The sequence below is a fragment of the Hyla sarda genome, chromosome 9, assembly GCF_029499605.1.
Source record: "Hyla sarda isolate aHylSar1 chromosome 9, aHylSar1.hap1, whole genome shotgun sequence".
In the NCBI taxonomy this organism is placed as follows: Eukaryota; Metazoa; Chordata; class Amphibia; order Anura; family Hylidae; genus Hyla; species Hyla sarda.
In genome coordinates this window covers 31,233,776-31,252,772 of record NC_079197.1, presented here as the reverse complement: position 1 = coordinate 31,252,772, position 18,997 = coordinate 31,233,776, and the positions used below count along the sequence as shown (strand labels likewise).

The window sequence follows — 18,997 nt, the reverse complement described above, 5'->3', positions numbered from 1 at the left end:
ACTGGCGATCACGGGGGCCGGAGCATTGTGACGTCACGTCCCCGCCCCGTGTGACATCATGCTCCGCCCCCTGAATGCAAGCCTATGTGAGGGGGCGTGACAGCTATATTAGAAAGGTTAGTGTTTTGCCAAATCTATGTAGAGTTTTTTACAGATTTGATGCAAATTTGTCCACAGCAAATCAGTCTTGTGTGTCTTTACCCTTAGGGCTTGTACACATCGGCAAACTTGCAGCTGGCTTTCTGTGGCAGATTTTTCGGCAGCAGAATGTCCGTTGCCAAAAATCTGCCAAAGACATCCTGCGGAGAAGCGCCCCCCTTTAAAACTAACACCCTGTTTCTTCACAATCAAATCCGCCCGGTGTGAATGAGCCCTTATAGTAGCAGCCACATACTGCAGAAAAGAAATCTGCACAAAATTCTTGTTGTACAAAAAAGGGGTCCATCGATTTTGGTGTTAGGAACACTGCAGATTTCTTTTTAATTTCCCCCATTAACCTTAGCGAGGAAGTCAAAGTCTGCAGCAACATCCTCAGATGCAGATCTTCCAACACATTGGCCCAGATCAGACACAAACTTGCCCTGATTTGCCCATAGCAACCACTCAGAGCTCATCTTTCATTTTACCAGAGCAATCAAAAAAAGAAAATGAAAGCTGAGCTGTGATTGGTTGCTATGGGCAAGAAGTGAGTTTTGATAAATCTGGCACATTGATTTTATTTAGTTTTTTATTTAATTTGCATAATCTTCACCAAGATCCAGGATAAAATGTCTGTGCAGCACCTGGCATTCTGTGCTGCTCCAGTTTTGGAAACCTCTGTGTTTCTGGGACTGGAGTCGTGACGTCACACCACGCCCCCTCCATTCATGTCTATGGGAGGGGGCGTGACAGCCGATCGCAGGGGTCCCAGCGGCCTTTGGATAGGAGATTAGATGTCTATGGCTGGAATACCCTATTAAAGAAGATGTCCTGCAGATAGGGAATAAGTGTCTGATCGCGGGGGTCCGACCGCGTGGACCCCCCCCCCGCGATCTCCTGTATGGGGCCCAGGCTTGGCCTCTGCTCTGCTAATGCACATGTCAGCTGGTTGAAACACACACACCCTTAATTCATCTCTATGGGAGAGACGCGATTCACCTCTCCCATATACCCTGTTTCAAATTATTATGCAAATTATATTTTTCTCATTTAGCCAAATAATTGATGTAAATAACCTCCTAATGATAACAGGATTTTTTTAAACATAAAAAATGTACAATGCACTGTTCCAAATTATTATGCACAGTAAGTTTCAAAACTCTTTATAGGTTGTAAAGAACTGAACATTGTCATTTGTTGTGTTTGCAGCTTATTTACTGAACTCAGAAGCTATTTCAATCAAACTTTTAACAACATTTTAACGTTTTAAACGAACAGGTCACGTTACATTTTGACATAGGACCCCTTATTTGATAGCAGCTTCACAAGTCTTGCATCCATTGAACTTGTTTTTGGACAGTTTCTGCTTGAATGTATTTGCAAGATGTCAGAATAGCCTCCCAGAGCTGCTGTTTGGATGTAAACTGCCTCCCACCCTCATAGATCTTTTTCTTAAGGATGCTCCAAAGGTTCTCAATAGGACTGAGGTCAGGGGAGGATGAAGGCCACACCATGACTTTCTCTCCTTTTAACCCAATAGTAGCCATTGATGTATACTTTGCAGCAACTTTATACCTTTGGGGACCCTAAAGGGCCTGACCTGTTCTCTTCCCATGATTCCGGACTAAAACCTGACTCCACCACTGCCTTGCTGACATTGCAGCCTTATTCAAACAGGGTGGCTGTCCACCAACCATCCACTACTCCATCCATCTGGACTATCCAGGGGAGCATGGCACTCATCAGTGAACAGGACTGTTTGAAAATTAGTCTTCATGTATTTTTCTGCCCAATGCAGCCGTTTCTGCTTGTGAGCATTGGTCAGTGGTGGCCGAATAGGTTTATGCACAGTTGCAAGACTCTGGAGGACACCTTGATGTCCGCGGGACTCCAGAGGCACCATCAGCTTCAATAATCTGTTTACTGCTATGTAATGGTATTTTAGCAGCTGCTCTCTTGATCCAATACATGGATCTGGCAGAAATCTTCCTCAATGTTCCTTTATCTGCACGAACCAGTCTGTGCTCTGAATCAGCCACAAATGTTTTAATAGTGCGATGATCACGCTTAAGTTTTCGTGAAATATCTAATGTTTTCATACCTTGTCCAAGGCATTAAACTGTTTTACTCTTTTCGGCAGCAAAAAGATCCTTTTTCTTCCCCATATTGCTTGAAAATGGTGCTCTGCTTAATAATCTGGTACACCCACCTAGTAGTTTGTCCTTAAATTGGGCTGGAAGTGGTGTGGACTGAGCCTAATAACATCTACCATACAGCAGATTTTAGCTTTATCTAGATATAATTTCATAAAAACATTCATAGGGTTTTAAGGGGTAAATCCACGGGTAAAATCTACAGTGAGTCTGCCCCCTGTGAATTTACCCTTACGGTTTTTCTTTGACATAGAAAGAATAAGTAGACAAAAACATACAGAAAACTATTAGTATATGTATGACAGCAATATTCCATTGACTGCGCCAATGGTAACAATCATTAAAGAGGTTCTGCGACACGTTTCTTTATTCAGCATTTAATCTCTCATCGGCAGAATTTACATCAAATGAATTGTCACTGATGGCACAATGTGTAGTAAGACAAAACAACGGATGTTTTTATAGCATTTTGTCGTTTTTAGGTCCATGCCACATTCCAGGTTCACAGATGGCTGTAATCATTATAACACATATGAATAGGGTAAAGTTACATTTGGGTGTGCCTCCACAGATCCTCAGTACAATGTCAATCCATCCAAAAGAAATGCACTTGTGCAACAGTATACATGTTCTCAATTCCAAAACTTTACTTCATCTGCATGTTCTCATACAAAAACTTTAAATGCGGGAACAGTATAAGCAGAACACGTTATATTCACCCAAGTGCTCATCACTGATCAGGGTTGTGGCCTCTGCTGTCCTCTTCCCATGAAAGGTGGGTGCTGCCCCCTAACCTGCCCTCTTCCCTAATTTTTACACACATTACACTACCTGTCCTGTGCCCATTCATCCCTCCTATATTATATAGTGATCCTATGTGCCTACTGCCAGAGCATCTTGCTCCTACGAGTGTCTCTCTGAAGGGGTATACACTATGTATGATAGATGTGTGTATGATTTGTGTATGTATGATAGATGTTTGTAGGATAGATGTGTATGTATGATAGAAACATCTATGATGATGTATATACAGTATGACTGGTGTATGTATAATGGATGGGTGTATGTATGATAGATGTATATATGATGGCATGTATAGGACTGGTGTATAGATCTGTGTGTATGTATGATAGATGTGTGTGTTTATGTCTATCATACACACATCTATCCTACATATACACCTATCATACATATACACATCTATCATACACACATCTATCATACATACATCTATCATACATAAACACATTTGTCATCCATACACACATCTATCATACATACATCTATCATACATCTATACACACATATATTATACATACATATTTCAAACATACACAAATCTATCATACATTCACACATCTATCATACATATACTATACATCAATGCAAAGGGGTGAGGGGCCATGGATGCGCAGTGTCTGTCAGGGTTATATTCAGAGGGTGTAGTGCCTTGCATGGTTATATTCAGAGGCTACAGTGGGTGGCAGTATTATATTCGGGGGGCACAATGGGTGACAGTATTATATTCAGAGGGCACAGTGTTGGCAGTATTACATTCAGAGGGCGCAGTGCCTGGCATGGTTATAATTATTGTTTTCATATAGAGGATGAGGATCTGCTGACAAACTGAGTAGCATTTGATGTCTTAGAGTCAGACTCTGCAGAGGAAAGATGTAGCTGCAAGAAGTAGTCACAGGGCCTGAGCCAGATGGAAAAAAAAGAAAATACAACAGAGATGATGTCACTCAGGTCACTGATACTATTGTGTATTCTCCCAATCTGTGACTCTTCAGCTGTTGCAAAACTACAACTCCAAGTATGTCTGATGCTCTCCAGACTTGATGGGAGTTGTAGCTTTGCAACAGCTGGAGGCACCTTGGGTGGGAAACACTGAACTAGACTGTAGTTTTCCTATAGTTTGTTGTTACGGACATGCAAACAGCTGCATCTAAAACAGCAGAAGTGTGGGGTTGCCATGTCTGACCTGCTGGAAAGTAGGATGAAAGATTGAAAGGAAACAGGTATTTATAGAGAAGGAAAAGATAACAGAAGAATATTTCCTATCTGGATGTTACAGTATTTCCCAATCCTATAGTCTGTGTCTGGTTTGTGATTGCTGATCGTAATGGTCCTCCACATGGAATATATTAGCCTCACTCCGCCCTCTAGTGTTGACATGGACTCATAGATCACTACGATTTTAAAGCTTCTTTTAACTATCTTAAATACTGCAGTATTTTCCAAACAATGTGTCTCCAGCTGTTGCAAAGCTACAACTCCCAGCATGCCTGGGAGTTCTAGTGCTATCAACAACAGTCTTGCAGATTGTCAGCAGATATTGGCAGTTTTATGGCAGTCTGTAGTCTGTTTTTTATTGACAAGTTACAGTAGACAGCAGCCATTAGTTTACTGATGAATTCCTCTGGGAATTTGTAATTCAGTGGCTTAAAACTAAAATCCTAATAAGGGAATATTTACACGTAGCATGTGTGCTGCGAATATGAGGCTGTGCCCAGTCATTTAGTTCCATTGATATACACAGCCTCAAATCTACAGTATAAAATCCACAGCAAACATGTTATGTGTAAATACATCCTATGGTTACGTTCACATGGCCGGATTACCTGCAGAATTTCTGCAGCGTATTTGCTGTGGAAAATCCGCAGCAGATTTTGCTACCATTGACTTCAATGGGTCAGCAAAAAAAGTTGCAGATTTGCAGATTTTCCTTCGGACTCATTGAAGTCAATGGTAGCAATATCCGCTGCAGATTGTCCACAGGTAATCCACCCGTGTGAATGAGCCCTAATGGTAGGGTAACATGTAGCATATTTTGCTGAGTATTTGTTGCTGCATATTTTTTTATCCATTGAAGTCAATGGGTATCAAAATACGCAGCTGATTTTGCTACCCATTGACTTCAATGGGTAGGAAGATATGCAGCAGCAAATACGCAGTAAAATATGGCACAAGTGACCCTACCCTTAGCATGTATTTACACGTACAGTCACCTGTGCATATTTGAAGCTGTTTTCAGTCATTTAATTTACATTGAAATCGGCAGCATCAAATCCTACGTATCAAATATACGCACGATACTGTACGTGTGAATGGACCCTAAAGAAACTTTGTTGTCATGGAAAGAACTGGAAACATTTGTATATTATATACCAATGTAGGGTCACCTGAGAGATTTGTACACTTTAAAATGTACCTGCCGTTTCAAAAGACTTTTGACATGTCACAGAGACATGTCAAAAGTTTTGATGGATCGGGGTTTCGGTGCTGAGACCTCCATAGATCAGGAAAAGTGTCGGTTACTTTCTGGCATTCAGTGATTTACATCCTACAGCAACAATGTAAACTGTGTGGCAGCAGTACGTAGATTGATGCAAGCCGGGGGGTGAGACCCAACCAACTGATACAAACTTGGTAAAAGTTTTTTTAAATGACAGGGACACTTTAAGGAAGGAACTAACTAAGAACAGCATTTCAAATACCAGCTGTAAAAGGGTTGTTATCCGGTGTTCATCTTTTCTTTTTAATTGACTTCCCTCCTGTGGCTCCCCCGATCGCTCTGTTAAAATCGGTTTTCCCATCATAGGTAGTAATATAATTTGACTATAATATGTCATCTCTTCTGGATTTGCAGGGACGGTTCCTGGCAATGCTCAATATAAAGGACACACAGTGCGCTTTTTTACCCTGCACAGTGATGTCACTTGTTATACTGCAATAAAGCCACATTGACTAGAATGGAACCATGTTAAGGTTTTCTAAACAGTCGGTAGTTGGGTGCGTCACTGTACAGGAGAAAATTGACAAATTTCGTGGTATCAATCAACAAAACTAACTTTATGGAAAGCCAGCCTGTACCCGATATCTGAAGTTAAGGAAGGAAGAATCGGGCATGTCACTATAAGCCATTCCCAGAGGTGGTATATTATGTCACTCTCCCTTATTGAATATATACTCTGAACCAATGAGAGTATATATGTTTATGAGGGGGGTTGGGATAGACAGCTATCCTATGTGTATGGCCAGCTTAACTCTCATAAATACATACTCAGTTTAGGCATTATGCTGTTCGAACCCAGCCGGTAGTGCAATCCACTGATGAAAGGCGGCCATGCTGAAAGAATTACCCAGCAATGACCAAATTAGCATGAAATTCCATGGTTTGTAGATGGTTTCACTGATATATTTCTGCTTACAAAGAAGGACTACAATTACCATGGAAATCCCACAAATACCCATGACATTGCATAGTATGGTGTCTACTACTATGATGGCTTTTCATGAAGATCATCCGATACCAAAGACTTGAAAACAAAAGATCAAAGTGAGAAGAGAGCCAAGATCCTTTTTCTTTAGACAACTCCCAACAAACCTTCACACTGGGACCATAGTATACCATATTTTTCGCCATATAGGACACTCCGGCATATAAGACGCACCAAATTTTAAAGGAGAAAAATCTAGAATACAGTGTAAATTATAGGACAGTGATCTTCAACCAGCGGACCTCCAGATGTTGCAAAACTACAAGTCCCTGTTCATCGCCACCATCACGCCGCTACGCACGCCGCTCCTATTGGATGACGGGACGGCGTGCGCGACGACGTGATGACGACGAAGGAGAGCGCCAGCCATGCAGGGGATCCCGGCACGGAGCAGACACCGAGGAGTCAGGTAAGGTCCCTCCCGATGCAGCCGGGTTAGTGTCACTTTCCCTTCCGACGTGGCGGTCAGCTTTGATCGCCACGTCTGAAGGGTTAATAAAGGGCATCACCGCAATCGGTGATGTCCTGTATTAGATGCGGGTCCCGGGGACCGCCGTGATAGGACAGGGTTTTATTGTGTATTCGCCGTATAAGACGCACCAACTTTTATCCTCCAGTTTTGGGGAAGAAAAAGTGCGTCTTATACGGCAAAAAAATATGTTACATCTTAAGTCATGCACTACTTTGGGCAATGCCATAACCTAAAGCTCCCCGGCCCAATGCACAATCTGTAATAGGGCCTCTACCTATGTGCCAATGACAATACTGGTGTCTTCTGAGGCATACTGGCCTTTGAACCATCAGGCATCAGAATGTGGGTAAAATCACGTTTGCATCCCAGTAGCTGTGCCCCTGTCCTTGGCATACCGACTCTCTTTTCTTGGACAAGCTGGTGGCAAAGGAATTTAAAAATGTAATTCTGCACAGTCCATCATCGGAGATTATGTATGGAGGTGGAGATATCCTAAATCAGGTCGTAGCCATCTGCAAACCGCAAGTATCCATTTCATTCCATTACTAAATAAATATTTAGAAAAAGATAAAGCGTGAGATAAGCCGCAATACGAAACATATGTTACACAGGTGTCTCAGCTGCACGGCGCCTCACAAGTGTGTTAGCAACCACAGCATTCCTTCCCCGTGTTCAGCTGCACAGAGAAATCTGTAGCATTCCATGTACGGTAATGATATGACCTCTTCTGTCATACATGTGACTGACAAGACCCAGAATAAGCAGCCCCCCTGTATATCACTCAAACAACATCAAAATGGCGTGACATGTTACAGCTCTGTAGGTATTTCATAGAGGCATCGACATTCTCACGCTCTGCCGTGTGTATGCGTGACTGGAAATACATTTCATTTACAAAAAAGATCGGGAAGAATTATGGGGGAGATTTATCAAAACCTGTCCAGAGGAAAAGTTGCTGAGTTGCCCATAGCAACCAATCAGATCGCTTCTTTCACTTTTGAAAAGGCCTGTGAAAAATGAAAGAGATCTGATTGGTTGCTATGGGCAACTCAGCAACTTTTCCTCTGGACAGGTTTTGATAAACCTCCCCCTCCCCCTATCAGATCTCTTCCCTATGGGGGAGATTTATCAAAACCTGTCCAGAGGAAAAGTTGCTGAGTTGCCCATAGCAACCAATCAGATCTCTTCCCTATGGGGGAGATTTATCAAAACCTGTCCAGAGGAAAAGTTGCTGAGCTGCCCATAGCAACCAATCAGATCTCTTCCCTATGGGGGAGATTTATCAAAACCTGTCCAGAGGAAATGTTGCTGAGTTGCCCATAGCAACCAATCAGATCTCTTCCCTATGGGGGAGATTTATCAAAACCTGTCCAGAGGAAAAGTTGCTGAGTTGCCCATAGCAACCAATCAGATCTCTTCCCTATGGGGGAGATTTATCAAAACCTGTCCAGAGGAAAGGTTGCTGAGTTGCCCATAGCAACCAATCAGATCTCTTCCCTATGGGGGAGATTTATCAAAACCTGTCCAGAGGAAAAGTTGCTAAGTTGCCCATAGCAACCAATCAGATCGCTTCTTTCGGTTTTGAAAAGGCCTCTGAAAAATGAAAGAAGCGATCTGATTGGTTGCTATGGGCAACTCAGCATTTTTTTCTCTGGACAGGTTTTGATAAATCTCCATCCTATGTGTTGCAAATTACTAGTATTGTTATTCAGGTTTTATTTGTACAAATGTATGCACTGCATATCCGGCCGGACTTTTCTACAGGTCCATGAAAATGGCTATCTTTATAGATTCAGTTGTATGAATGCAAAAAAAAATTAAGAAAAATAATAATAAGGAGAATTATTATCATTGTTGTTATTGTTATTATTGTTATTATTATTATTGTTGTTATTATTTTTTATAATAATAAACATAATAATGATAATAATAAAATAGTGTTGACAAATTCCGCAGCACTTTACAATTTTGAGGGTACAAAAAGTATCATATATTACAATATATAGTGACCAGTGTCGGGCAGCTGCTGCCAAGGCAAATAAAATCATGGGGGGCATCAATAGTGGCATAGATGCCCATGACAAGGAAATAATTCTACCGCTGTACAAATCATTAGTCAGACCACACATAGAATACTGTGTACAGTACTGGGCACCAGTGTACAAGAAAGATATAGTGGAGCTGGAGAGGGTTCAAAGACGGGCAACCAGGGTAATACGGGGAATGGGAGGACTACAGTACCCAGAAAGATTATCAGAATTAGGGTTATTTAGGGGAGACCTAATAACTATGTATAAATATATCAGTGGACAGTACAGAGATCTCTCCCATGATCTATTTATACCGAGGACTGTATCCATAACAAGGGGGCATCCTCTACATCTTGAGGAAAGAAGGTTTCTACACCAGCACAGACGGGATTCTTTACTGTAAGAGCAGTGAGACTGTGGAATTCTCTCCCGGAGGAGGTGGTCATGGTGAACTCTGTAAAATAATTTAAAAGGGGTCTGGATGCATTTTTGGAGATTAATAACATTACAGGTTATGGATTCTAGATCTATATGGACAGAAGGTATATCTAGGGGTTTATTCTGATTCCTCTGGATCAACTCAGTAGGGACTTATTAGGGTTATAGGTTGAACTTGATGGACTCTGGTCTTTTTTCGACCTTATGAACTATGTAACTATATATTGTTTCATGATGAATCCTCACAGTGCTGAGTGATGGAAATCTGATATTGATAACCTGTCCTAAAGATAGGCCATCAATGAAAAAGTCCTGGAAACCTCCTCTGGAACATACAACAGCTGATAAGTACTGGAAGGAATAAGATTTTTTAATAGAAGCAAATTACAAATCTGTATAACTTTCTGGCACCAGTTGATTTAAAAAAAAAAAATTCCACTGGAGTACCCCTTTATTGCTGGGTCATTTTGTCACTAGTACAATAAAAATAGGAAAAAAAATGCTGTAAGAATGCTTTAAAAAATATGTGTTAATCGTTTATTCTTTTTTCCAATACATTTTTACTATGGATTTTAATAAAACCAACAATCAAATGAAAAAAATGATGAGCACGTAACAAATGAGTAAAACATATGACATACATGTGTAAAGAGATATATGTAGATAAGAGACAACATCTCTACTTAGATTCCAATAGGGATTGCAGAATATCATAACAATAGCATAACAAAGTAACAAGGTAGATGTAGATCTGTGACACCACTAGGGAGCGGGTGGGGGAAGGTGATGAAGAAAAGATGCAGAGGAATAAACGAAACCAGACTCAAAGTGATAGGGAATAACCTAAGCACAAATGTCATAAAGAAATGCTTTAATCAATGAATAAAAAATGAGGTTATGGGGGCGTGACCTGCAGTGCATGGCGGCGGTCGCATAAACCTTGTGCTCCGCTGCAGCCCAGGCCTAATAGCGGCTAAACAGCGTTGTTCCTGAGCATATCGCTACGGCAATTGTGCCCACCGGTACCTGATCTGTCGGGGCCCCTAATGATGACCCGGAGGCGAGGGAAAAAGAGCCCGCTGAAGCTCACGGCGTTCTTTCCTGCTGCGGAGGCCTCACAAGATGGCGCGGCTCTGTGCGGGTCAGCGTCTCCGGCTACTGGAAGCGCCTCATCAGCGTCTTCATCCTCTCAGACGGGCTGCGCCCTGGAGGCTTCTCCTTCAACTCCTCCGACTCTCCTGACAGGTTGGTCGCCCTCGGTGCAGCAGGACCCGCAGGTACCGTTTTCCCCGATCTCTTCTAAGTCACTGGGAGTGGGGACCCAGCATGCTAGAGGCCCAGGAGGCCCTGATGGGAGCTCTTCGTCGGCGCCCCTAACTGAACCTATTATGAGGGGGCTTCTCGCTGAGTTACATACCTCCATTCAGGGTGACATTAAGGCAGCCGTGTCCAATATACAGCATGAGATCTCCTCTCTTGGACACCGCACATCGCATATTGAAAACAAAATGGCGGAACTCACCTCTTCACATAATGAAGTAGTGGACCTAGCTAATGGCCTGGAGGATGAGGTTACCGCTCTTCAACTCAAGATAGCGGATATGGAGGACAGGTCTCGCCGCAACAATTTAAGGGTGAGAGGGGTGCCGGAGTCTGTGAAGACGGAGGACCTCAACAGCTTCCTAACGGATTACTTTGCATTGTTGCTGCCTCAGGCTTCCACCCTAGATCTGCTAATGGACAGAGTCCACAGGCTCCCTAAGCCCAAAACCCTACCTGCTGCTACACCAAGGGATGTGATTTTGCGCCTTCACTTCTACCATATTAAGGAGCAATTGATGTCGGTGGCGCGCTCCTCACCCTCCCTGCCAGATAGGTATTCGGGACTCCAACTTTACACGGATCTATCTGCCGCCACTCTAGCCAGGAGACGTGAGTTCAGTGCAGGGACTAAAGCTCTCAGAGACAAAGGGATCCCTTATAAATGGGGATTCCCTGTGAAATTGATTATCACCAATAATGGGTCCAAACATGTGGTCTCTTCCCCGGAGACCCTTTTGCAACTGTGTGCGGAATGGAACTTACCTGTTGATCTGACTGCTCAGAGGTCCCTGGACATACCACATGCTGCAAAGATAGCTGAGGAATGGAAGGTTGTTTCCCACCGCAAGAAAAAAAGCAAGACATGAACTGTTTCTCTGCCTTTGGACAGGCCTGTCCGAATTGACTCACTGGCTTGCGACTGGAGTACCCTTCCCCATTTTGTGGGTTACTTATCCTCTTAGTGCTCTGGATACTTTTCCTGAATGTTTAAACATTTGGCCTAACTGCAGTCGAATGTGCTTACTTACCCCCATTAAGACCTACCACATGGTCTTTACTACTGCTTGCTCATTTTATCTGTTCTTTGTTGTTCGTTCTGTTTACTTGTTTTCTGTCCAGTTGGTCCTCCATCATTTGCTTTCTCTGATATTGGATATGAGAGGCTCCTCTTGCGAGATGCTAGGTGTAGATGTATCCTATTTGACGGGAGTACCTGCTCCTTTTCAGCTTACTGTGCTAATGGTTCTGCTTTGCGTTGATGTACACTTTAATTATGGTTATTAAGGTTGTGTCTATGAATGTACGTGGTCTTAACTCACCGTATAAAAGGTCTCTGGTGTGGAGGGAGGCTGGACGCCTGGCGGCCGACATCCTCTGTATACAAGAATCCCATTTATTAGCCCTAGATGCCCATAGACTCCAAAATAAGAGATATCCACACATCTATCAGGTGCATGCTGTTCACAAGAAGGGAGGAGTGGCGATTGCATTTAAGAACACCCTGACGGTTACTGTCCAACACTCTGTGATAGATGATAGAGGTCGTTTTATAATTATTGTGTGCTTACTGAACAATGTTCAATATACCTTAGGCTCCTTGTATGCGCCTAATACGAAACAGTGTACCTTCCTCAGGGCGTTCTTGCGCAAATTGGAATCCTTGAGAAGGGGCCACTGCCTACTGCTAGGAGATTTTAATATGACCATGTGGCCTAGTGTAGATTCTACTTCGCCCAGTTTGAAAAAAGAACCCACCGGTTTCTTCACTAGTGTGTCCCAAAATGGCCTATATAATGTTTGGCGTATATCCCACCCCACGGAAAGGGACTTTACCTTCTTTTCTCATGTGCATAAGATATACACCAGAATAGATTACGCCCTTACCTCCCACTCTCTCCTATCATTGGTTTCAAAGGCCCAAATTATGCCCATAGAATGGTCGGACCATTCCCCCATAAGCGTAACCATTAAAGAATCGCATAGCCCCCGCCCGACCTATATTTGGAGACTTAATCCACTAATACTCCATAACCCTGAATACTCTGAAGCGACCAAATTGGCGGTTGATGCCTACTTCCGCATTAATGATACTAGTGATGTTACAGACCCCATGCTTTGGTGTGCGTTTAAGGCTACAATTAGGGGCCACTTTATTAGCCAAACAGCCTATGACAAGAAGGTCCGCCAGACCAAAACGCTAGAACTCCAACAGCGCCTTGCAGATTTACATAGGCGCAATAAGGCCTCGTACTCTCCATCACTAGTGGAAGAAATTTCACAGGTTAGTGCTACCCTACACTCCCTCTCTTTACACAGCTATGAGATGGCACTGAGAAGGCTCAAAATGACATGGTATTGGCAGGGTAATAGATCTGGCTCTATACTGGCTAAACAACTTAAAAAACGCCAGGATAAGGGGAGAATCCCCTTCCTTACTAAATCTGATGGTTCTATAGTTACTGACCCTCAAAGTATAGCCAATTGTTTTGCAGATTTTTATAGCAAATTATACAATCTTCAACATGACATTGCTACTCCACAGCCTGATGAAGCAGTTATCTCTTCTTTTCTGTCCTCTATGTCCCTCCCCTCTCTGTCCTCGGACCAGGCATCTGATCTTTGCTCTCCCTTCTCCACAGAAGAAATTCTTGAATGTGTGCGTTCCCTCAAGCCCTTGAAGTCACCTGGTCCTGATGGTATTACAAATGAATTCTATAAGCGATTTGGCCCTTCCGTAGCTCCCTTTTTGACCAGAGCCTTCAACCATATTAAGGAGAACGGTGTGCCCCCTAAAGAGATGTTGGAAGCTCTGGTCGTTACCATACCTAAACCTGGTAAGCCACTGGACTCTACCCTAAATTACAGACCAATATCTCTCCTAAATAGTGATATTAAATTGTACGCCCTGGCGCTAGCTGCTAGGTTGAATAGGGTTTTGCCGGACCTAATTCACAGGGACCAGGTTGGCTTCGTCAAGGGTCGTCAAACGGTGGATGGTACGAGACGCTTTCTTGACATCATCACAAAAGCGCATTCCGATCGGACGCCTTCTCTCTTGCTGTCCCTTGATGCGGAGAAGGCGTTCGACCGGGTGCACTGGGGATATTTGCGGAGTGTGCTGCGTAAGTTTGGTTTTCCCCACTCTTTGGAATCCGCCATTATGGCTCTATATACGCTCCCATCTGCTAGAATTTACACGATGGGTACCCTTTCTAATAGTTTCTCACTTAGCAATGGGACAAGACAGGGGTGCCCCCTATCCCCTCTTATATTTACCTTAGTTATGGAGCCGCTTGCTCAATCCATCAGGGACTCCCCAGACATTGCGGGCATTCAAATAGGAAAAGTAGACCACAGAATTGGCTTGTTTGCCGACGATGTTATCATTAGTCTCTCCAACCCCCAAAGCTCTTTAGGCCCAGTTATGGACATTATTGATGCCTTTAACCCCACAAAGTCGTGTATCTTACCATTGCAGATACCCACTGAGCAACAGAGATGGCTACAAGCTAAATATCCCTTTCAATGGGTCATTGACCAGATTCCTTACCTGGGCATAGTCCTTACTGCATCGCCTGATAAGACAATTGCTTCTAATTTTGCTGTTGTGCGGTCCCAGCTTACCAAGGAAATTGATAACTTCTCCAAGCTTCCTGTCTCATGGGCGGGACGTGTTGCCACTGCTAAGATGATGCTGCTCCCTAAAATTTTATATTTTTTTAGATGCCTGCCGATGATAGTGCCCGCCTCCTTCCTCTCACAACTACAAAGAATGCTCTTACGATTTATTTGGGATGGTAAGCACCCCAGGGTTAGTGCGAATATACTGTATCGTCCTGTGCATGAGGGGGGTATAGGGGTACCCAACCTTAAATTGTACTATCACGCTGTTCTACTCGATCAGCTTAAAAAATGGTGGTGGCAGGACGTTCCCCCCCTGTGGGTAGATATTGAAGCTGCTGTCCTTAATGTCTCTAATTTTAATAACTTTCTCTGGGCATTGCGTTTTAACCCTACCTTTGCTCCCTCTTCTCCTTTCTCAACTATTGCGGCTGCTATCAGGTTGTGGAGTAAGGTGGCACGGATCAAAAGTCTTTGTCCACCTAGAGTGAAGGATATCCCTTTAGCTGCTATAGGAGATTATCTTTTAGACATAGATTTTAAGCCCTGGATAGATGCGGGCATCCTCACTGTGGCATTGATTAGCGATGCTAATGGGTTGATGCCTTTCACTGATATTGTACACATGTTCTCTATATCACAGAAAGACTTTTACAAATATTTGAGGCTTAGACATTTTCTGAGTTCCCTCCCTTGGGATAGCTCTCGGCCTCGCACTGCGTATGAACATCATTTCCTGTGCAGGGACTCCTTTGCTAGGGGTATCTCCCTTGCTTATGTAGCTTTGACTGAGGTGGAGGGGGAAATGATCAGTACGTTTAAGTCCAGATGGGAGGAGGACCTGGCACGCAGATTCACGGCTGAGCAGTGGAGCTTTGTCTTTAACATGCACAAAAAGTATTCTAAATGTGTTAGCCATTTCGAGGCTTCCAGGAAGCTCCTATACCGATGGTACTACACGCCGGTACGTCTGGCTAAAATATACCCTACCACTTCCCCGGTGTGTTGGCGATGTAACCAGGAAAGTGGTACTCTGCTACACGTGTGGTGGACTTGCCCGTTGATTGCACCTCTCTGGACCAAAATTAAAAAGTTATTGGACAACCTAGTGGACTGCCCCTTCTCATGGGGCCCAGAGAGTGCGCTACTATTCCTGTCCTTAGAACAAGTTCCCCCGCATTATATGACCATTTTGTATCATATTCTGACAGTTGTGAGGGCTCACATTGCTCGGAGGTGGAAGTCGACTGAGGTGCCGAGTCTTCCTGCCATTCTGGCGGAGGTTCATAGTAACCTCGTGTTGGAGGGATTGATAGCGAAGAGGTGTGGGGCTTCTAATAGCCGTATAGCTACCCTGTCCCAGTGGACGGACAGTTGTTCGACCCCAGTTAGGGTCATAGATTAGCTAATTGTGTATGCAAGATGTATCTCACTCTGATATGTGTATTATGATTATGATTGTATTGGTGGTCTCTTATTCCTTGTTTTATACTTTGTATATTGAGGACCTTACTGTTGCTCTGTTGTTTGTGCTCCCTTCTTGGGAGCATAACTGTACTGGTTTGTGTTATATGAAAATTCATAAATAAAGTTTAAAAAAAATAAATAAAAATGAGGTTATATTTTGCCCTGTATCCAGTTTTCTAACCGACCTAAAACCGTAGTATATCGCTATTTTAGGTCCGGTAACAAAACCAGATATGGGGCAAAAAATTTGCCGACCGGAGTCACTATCTCACTCCGGTCAGCTCATTCAAATGAATGAGATGGGGGCCGAATCCTGCTGAGAGCGCCCGGTTTTCACTCCCCCCAGCCGGATCCGGTCCCTGTTTAGCCAAAACGTAGTGTGAACCCAGCCGAATTCTGAGATTACATTTGGGAATTGCTGTTTGCAGCTTCTTAATTTAATCTTTCATTTGGACTTCACTTTAATGGCAGCACTTCTTATTACCAATAACAACCATCTGCTTTAGTAGTGTCTCCTATCTACTAAACAGTGAGAGGATTGTCCTACCTGAACAAGACTGATGGCAGAGTTTGTACACTATAGAATAGGGTTGGAGAAAGGTCTGAAAATGGATATTTACTCAACCAACAATGCCAATGGACAATAAAGTAGAACAAGGCAAGCTGGAAGCAGAAGGGTGTCAATATATTAGTTCATTTACAAGAGGAATAACAGGGGAACAGCCCAATGCAGATTTTGGAAGAAAACAAGCTCCAGAATTGTTAGTTTATGGGAAACAGAAGTTCAAGTTGTCCGACTCAAGTTACAATGGCCTCAGTCTACAATATTTTCAATGGTCTTTCCTGGACCAATGTAACTTAAAACCATCTCAACATACAATGCTAAACACGGTATAGCTCCATGGTTCGTGTCAGTGGATGGAAGACTGACCAATCAGAGTGGCCATTTCACTGGGGTATAACCAGTATTATTAAGGTTCAAGCATTGAATTGCTGTCTAGTAGCACCTCCCTACAGTATAGTGCAGTACTGTAGGGCACTTTACATGTGGTAATCCAGGTTGTATTGGCTCCATTTTGGATCCCCGGCAGTTATTTCTGAGTTTTATATGTCTGTAATTGGTTAAAGGAAAACTGTCAGCCTGTTCATCTACACTCAACCCAATACACTGGGTTATAATGTGGGTGAACCGGAGTCCAACGAGGGGTCACTTACTAAAATACGTCCAGTAGGTCCTGAGATGTGTCCCCCAGAAGATACTCTGCTGAATTCAGTGAATGGCATGCAGGAGGCGCAATGTTTCAAATTGCATCTACATTGCAGTCTTAAAGGGGTAGTCCAGTGGTGAAAAACTTATCCCCTATCCTAAGGATAGGGGATAAGTTTGAGATTGCGGGGGGTCCGACCGCTGGGGCCCCCTGCGATCTCTCTGTACGGGGGCCAGGCTCTCCGGCCAGATAGCGGGTGTCTATGGCAGAGCCGAAGATTGCCGATAGCGCTTCGGCTCTGCCATAGACTTGTATTGAGGGGGCGTTGCAGTTGCATCCCGCGGGCTGTCGGGGCTCCGTACAGGAGATCAAAGGGGGCCCCAGCGGTCGGACCCCCTGCGATCTCAAACTTATCCCCTATCCTTAGGATAGGGGATAAGTTGTTCACCACTGGGTCACCACTGTACTACTCCTTTAATGTATACGATCTACCACACAAAAATTCTGTGTGGAAAGTCCACAGCTTATACACCACAAGTGGACAAACCCTTGCTTTAGTTAACAAGAAGGTTATAGCTAGGCTTTCTCTTACCAAGGGCTAAGCTTCAGTTTGCTACCCTAAATTTGTATAAATATACCCTATGCAGAGTGGTATGTTGGTGCCCTGGGCAGTTCACAGCTGTGGCAGATCCCCACAACTCACTCTAGCAATGCCCTGCAGTAAGGTGAAGAACCGTAATGTAATATTTCTTAGGACACATAATCTTATACAAAAATGTCCCTGTTCGAGCTTGTCTGTGTGCATCACTTTCTCATCGTTTCCCAAGATGGTCTGATCTGAAGCATGTGCAGTTCTTCTGCGTGTGATGTAAATATCAGCCCCAGTGCACATGTGAGTAACAGATTGGATTTTACTGCCCAAGATCTTACGGATCCCTTTTTACACTTGGAAATCAACATTACGTCTGTGGCTTGAGGAATGCTTTAATCCTATGACTGGGTGCAATAGCCAACATAACAGTATACATGGAGGGAGCAACTACTTTTGTAATGGCAATAAAAATGTAAATTTCACTTGATTCTGTTCCAGAACATACGTCTTTAATAACATGAGAAACAACACCTGCTTTGAGTAATTCAGTGGGCAAAGGATAATAAGGATTAAACTCTACCGATATAATAAAGATCACCGCCACTAATCATAATAATAATTGTGTAGTTGTTAGTTCATCAGTGTTATTTGAGCACTATATGGTGGTATTAATTTGTTTGTGTGATGTCCCGGTACAGTACATGGTCCTGTACCCTCCCTAAGTCCCCTCAGGAAGAGTCCCTGCAGTCCATAGGGCTCTCCTGCAGGGCTCACCCCTTGCTCACCTTCCATAAATGCATTGTAAATGTATTGTGCATATTGTTCATTGTATATAAAGTTGTACAAATGTATAGGACCTTCCTGGGTCATGTGATCTACTGTCATGTGATGTTCCCTGGGTACAGGACCTACAGGCTTTGCAACCAATGGGCTTTAGTCCAGCCTCCTTAGTATATAAGGGGCTGTAGTCTCTATTCTCACTCTCTTATCTCCTGGATTTCAGCCAAGCACAATCAGCATATACTACTAAATTCATCTCATCTAGGCCAAAGCCTAAGCAGCCACTTCAAAATGTGAGTTACCAAGCTCTATCTACAATTTCTAGTGACTACTACTCAACTCAAGCATACAATTAGTAGCACAGTGGCCTGCATTAATCTCAATACTACAAGTCCAAGCAAGCCTGCAAGGCATCCTGCATCCCGGATGCCTCTAGAGAAACTGTATATTTGTAAAGACTGTTTAAAAAGAAGTTTAAGTTGGGTTGGTTGT

The 18,997-nt window shown here is 43.3% G+C and overlaps 1 protein-coding gene across 11 annotated transcripts in view; it reads left to right on the top strand.

Annotated features, from left to right (window-relative positions):
• The window catches only part of LOC130291184 (uncharacterized), a 150,602-nt gene that overhangs the window by 95,952 nt on the left and 35,653 nt on the right, over window positions 1–18,997 (top strand). The window contains exon 1 of one of the 11 annotated variants that reach the window (XM_056539691.1): window positions 7,554–7,571. The exons of 7 other annotated variants lie outside the window; for them this stretch is intronic. The gene's annotated coding sequence lies outside the window, so the exon portion shown is untranslated. 3 more of the 11 variants (XM_056539693.1, XM_056539688.1, XM_056539690.1) reach the window with 3 other exon arrangements.